General features: G+C 50.8%; 1 pseudogene; it reads left to right on the top strand.

Moving 5' to 3' along the window:
• The first annotated feature begins 2,267 nt into the window (after nucleotides 1-2,267).
• Nucleotides 2,268-2,474, top strand: LOC142259402 (U2 spliceosomal RNA; annotated as a pseudogene).
• The last annotated feature ends 2,681 nt before the right edge of the window (nucleotides 2,475-5,155 follow it).

Raw genomic sequence — 5,155 nt, 5'->3', positions numbered from 1 at the left:
AGGCTCCACGTTGTCCCTGGATAGAGACATGCATGAGGGCCTCAAAACATTAAGTGTCCATTGTCAGGAAGTGGGTGTATTATAGTATAGCCCTTAGGCAGGGCAGCCAAAAATTGGGAGGCTCCACGTTGTCCCTGGATAGAGACGTGCATGAGGGCCTGTAAACCTGAAGTGCCCATTGGAAGGAAGTGGGTCTTTTGTAGTATAGCCCTTTGGCAGGGCAGCCAAAAATTGGGAGGCTCCACGTTGTCCCTGGATAGAGACGTGCATGAGGGCCTCAAAACATTAAGTGTCCATTGTCAGGAAGTGGGTGTATTATAGTATAGCCCTTTGGCAGGGCAGCCAAAAATTGGGAGGCTCCACGTTGTCCCTGGATAGAGACGTGCATGAGGGCCTCAAAACATTAAGTGTCCATTGTCAGGAAGTGGGTGTATTATAGTATAGCCCTTAGGCAGGGCAGCCAAAAATTGGGAGGCTCCACGTTGTCCCTGGATAGAGACGTGCATGAGGGCCTGAAAACATTAAGTGTCCATTGTCAGGAAGTGGGTCTTTTGTAGTATAGCCCTTTGGCAGGGCAGCCAAAAATTGGGAGGCTCCACGTTGTCCCTGGATAGAGACGTGCATGAGGGCCTCAAAACATTAAGTGTCCATTGTCAGGAAGTGGGTGTATTATAGTATAGCCCTTAGGCAGGGCAGCCAAAAATTGGGAGGCTCCACGTTGTCCCTGGATAGAGACGTGCATGAGGGCCTCAAAACATTAAGTGTCCATTGTCAGGAAGTGGGTCTTTTGTAGTATAGCCCTTTGGCAGGGCAGCCAAAAATTGGGAGGCTCCACGTTGTCCCTGGATAGAGACGTGCATGAGGGCCTCAAAACATTGTTCCCATTGCAAAGGAGCGGGTCCCCTGTCGTTGTAATGTCCATTCTGCAAAGAATGGGCGAAAAAATTTACCACTGGGGGTATACCTGAAACAAAGGCCTAACTCTTGTAACGGTCATCATGGTGGCGCATGAGGAGAAGGAGGAGCAGTCCAGCGATTATCCAAAGTCCAGAAGTGTGTACCCATGGGTGACTGGAGGTACATGGCAAATTCCCGTTACAAACTTTAAATTCCGCTCTCATTTGCTGGTGGTGTGGTGAAGTCTGGCCCAATCCAACCCTTGTTCATCTTGATCAGAGTCAGCCTGTCAGCATTTTCAGTTGACAGGCGGGTGCGTTTATCTGTAATGATTCCACCTGCGGCACTAAAAACACGCTCTGACAAAACGCTAGCGGCAGGGCAGGCCAGGACTTCCAAGGCGTAGAGAGCCAATTCATGCCACGTGTCCACCTTGGATACCCAATAATTGAAAGGCACAGAGGAATGTCGGAGTACAGTTGTTCGATCTGCAAGGTACTCCTTGAGCATCTGGGCAAACTTAGGATTTCTTGTGGCACTACCCCGCACCTCAGGGGCTGTGGTACGTGAGGGGCTGAGAAAACTGTCCCACATCTTAAAGACTGTTCCCCTACCTCTGGCGGATTGGACTTGTGCCTCTCTCGGCTGTACGCCTTGGTTGTCCACTGATTCCTGACCTATGCCGCTAGCGTTTTGTGAGGGGAATGCTTTGCCTACTTCCGTGACTATGGCCTTCCGGAACTGCTGCATTTTGGTTGACCTCTCCGCCTCGGGAATAAGAGACATAAAGTTCTCCTTGTAGCGTGGGTCTAACAGTGTTACCAACCAGTAATGATTGTCGGCCAAGATGTTCTTAACGCGAGGGTCACGAGACAGGCAGCTTACCATAAAGTCAGCCATGTGCGCCAGACTCTTAACAGCCAGGACTTCAGTAGCCTGACCAACACGTTGACTGAACATGCTGTCCTCCTCCTCCTCCTCCTCCTCCTCCTCATCTACCCTGTCCTCTGGCCAGCCACGCTGAACCGAGGATATGACTGGTGTGCATGTCATATCCTCAATTTGGCCGGAGATTTGCTCCATGTCTTCATCCTCCTCCTCGTCATAGTCCTCCACTGCACGTTGTGATGAGACGAGGCTGGGCTGTGTGTTATCACCCACACCCAGGGTGCCACTCAAGGCCGTAACCAATTCGGGTTATAGCTTCTCGGCCTTTTGGCTAAGATCAAGTGTAGTTTCGGAGGACGCTACCTTGGTCGGTACTGGAAGGTGCCTGGGATTGCACGTCTGCCGGCCTTGAGGAAGTGTGTGCGCCTTCTGGTGACACATAGCCCTCTTGTGCCTGGACGGTTCCCAGGCAACGGGAGGCGATCACCTTTGTTATTTTGAAGTCCTACTGATAAACAGAAAAAAAAAAAAATTAAATCTGTTCTTATCAGTTTAATATCTGATACGTCCCCTCTCTGGGGACGATATATTAAATGGATTTTTAGAACAAGGAGATGGAAAAAATCTTGCTCTGTCCACTGCACGCATTGACCTGGTATTGCAGTACCTCCAGGACCGGTGCACCCCTTCTTAACCCAGTTTCCAAAAGCAGAACTCAATTCACCTGATTCAAATGAGCCCCATTAGTGAATTGAAAGAAAGCAAAAACTTTATATGTACCTCAATTTGGCCAATTCACTTTTCACACTTTCACCCTTTTTTTTATCTTTCACACCTTTTACTTGCTTTATTGATGCAAAAAGCTGTGCCAAATAGCAAACTCATCTCCACTCAACTTGACCAACTCTGCTATGTCCCGTGCAGTATCTTATTCTCAGTCTTATCTAGATCATTTGCAATTGAATAGAATAGATCCCTTTTGGCTGCTTATGACTGTGTAAAATATGTAGTTTTACTGGGCTGGGATGAGAGAATCCATTGAAGCATGGTGTAGGGATTGTGGTTCCTGTGTGCTAAGAAGAGAGGCTGGCACCAGCCAGAAAGCCCCATTGCAGCCAATAATCACTTAATAACTTTTTGAACTTGTCATCATATGGGAGGCCTTCCATTCCTTGTAGTAGTCTAGTTGCCCACCTTTGAACTGACTCTAACTTCTGAATGTCCTTATTAAAATGTGGAGCCCAAAACTGGTTCCCATATTCCAGATGTAGCCTTACAAGTGATTTATAGAGGTGTAACAATACGTTGGGATCACGGGATCTAATCTCCCTTTTTATACACCCTAAAATCTTGTCCCAAGCAGCATTCCATCAGCCTCTGGAAGGTTCCTGGCGCATTGCACAGCTCGAAGGGCATGCTTTTGAACTCGCAGAGACCCATAGGGGTGGCGAAGGCGGTCTTCTCCCGGTCTGCCTCAGCAACGGACACTTGCCAATAGTGACTAGTGAGATCAAGGGTAGAAAAATAATTTGCAGTTCTCAATGCAGCTAGCGATTCCTCAATACGGGGAGTGGTGCCGTCCTTCTTTTTTAACAGGATCAACAGAGCTGCCCAAAGGCTACAACTGTCACGGATAACCCCAGCCGCCTTCATGTTGCTCAACATGTCCTTGGTACACTGGCAATGTGAAGGTGGTATTGGCTTATAGCTCTCTTTGATGGGTGGGTGTGCACCTGTGGGGATGTGGTGTTGGACCCCTTTTATTCCCCCAAAATCTAGCGGGCTTCCCACCGGTAACCCGCTCCCCAGCTTGGATGGATGCTGAGGGAGCCCCTTTTGCCCGCAGGCTCTGGCCCTGGGAACTGTAGCCTTGGCGGTGACTGTGCTTCCCTCTACGGTGTGAGCTGTTGCCTTCAATCGGGTCTTGACTGCTGGGAAACCCTGGAGGTTCCTGTCGCTAACGGATTTGACCGGTTTTACGGCGACTCCTAGCCTGGTCGGGGTCCGTAGGCCCTGCCGGATGGTGCTGGCTTCTCTTCACTCCCCGATCTGGTACCGGCGGGCCACCGCCCATCCCCGGTCCGTACGGTTCACTCCAATCAGCCTCTCCTGCAGAAGGTCACCACCGTCTGCCAACCTTGCTGAGTGCCCGGGCCACACACCCGGACACGGTCAGTCTCCTCTCCTCTTCACTTCTCTAACTCCAAAACTGATCTCTAATCTGACTCCTTTTCCCGCCTCCAGGACTGTGAACTCCTCGGTGGGTGGGATCAACCGCCTGGCCCACCCCCTGGTGTGGACATCAGCCCCTGGAGGAAGGCAACTAGGATTTGTGTTTAGCTTCGGTGTGCCTAGCCGGAGTGTAGAGTGTGTTGGTGTAGTACCTGTGACGACCTGGCTTGTCCAGGGCGCCCATGTGGGGTGTTGGCAGTGTATTTGCGCCTGCGTTCAAAGGTTTGCTGAATGGATAACTGAACGCTGCGCTGGGACAAGGACGTGCTTGATGATGGTGTTATTTCTGAGTAGGCAACTGCAGGTGCAGGACCGGAGGAGGCTTGTTCGCAGGCAGCATGGACAGGGGATTGGCTCGCATGCACAACCAGCGAAGACGTAGCAGTGACATTAGCAAGCACTGCTCCTCGACTCTGTTGTACTTCCCACAAAGTCGGGTGCTTGGCTGACATGTGCCTGATCATGCTGGTGGTGGTCAGGCTGCTAGTTTTGGTACCCCTGCTGATGCTGGCACGGCAGGTGTTGCAAATGGCCTTTTTAGAATCATCTGGATCCAACTTAAAAAACTGCCAGACTCGGGAAGACCTAACATTTGTACAGGCACCTTGTGTCGTGTTGTTGTTCCGGGGAACGGTTGCCTGACTTCTGCCTGGAGCCACCACCCTGCTTCTTACTGCCTGTTGGGATGCTACGCCTCCCTCCCCCTGTGCACTGCTGTCCTCGCTCTGCATATCCTCCTGCCAGGTTGGGTCAGTTACTGGATCATCCACCACGTCGTCTTCCTCTTCCGCACCCTGCTCCTCCTCCTGACTTCCTGACAATTGTGTCTCATCATCGTCCACCCCTTGTTGAGACACGTTGCCAACTTCGTGAGAACGTGGCTGCTCAAATATTTGGCCATCTGTACATACGATCTCCTCATGACCCACTTCAACATGAGCTGGCGAGAGGCCAGAATGTGCGAATGGAAATGTGAACAGCTCTTCCGAGTGTCCAAGTGTGGGATCATTAATGTCCGAGGACGTGTACTCAGCCTTGTGGTAGGAAGGAGGATCAGGTTCTGAAATGTGCGGTGCAGTATCACGGCTACTGACACTTGACCGTGTGGAAGACAGAGTGTTTGTGGTGGTGCCAATCT

This window comes from Anomaloglossus baeobatrachus (genome assembly GCF_048569485.1).
Source record: "Anomaloglossus baeobatrachus isolate aAnoBae1 chromosome 7 unlocalized genomic scaffold, aAnoBae1.hap1 SUPER_7_unloc_2, whole genome shotgun sequence".
NCBI lineage: Eukaryota > Metazoa > Chordata > Amphibia > Anura > Aromobatidae > Anomaloglossus > Anomaloglossus baeobatrachus.
This window is presented reverse-complemented; position numbering and strand designations above follow the sequence as displayed.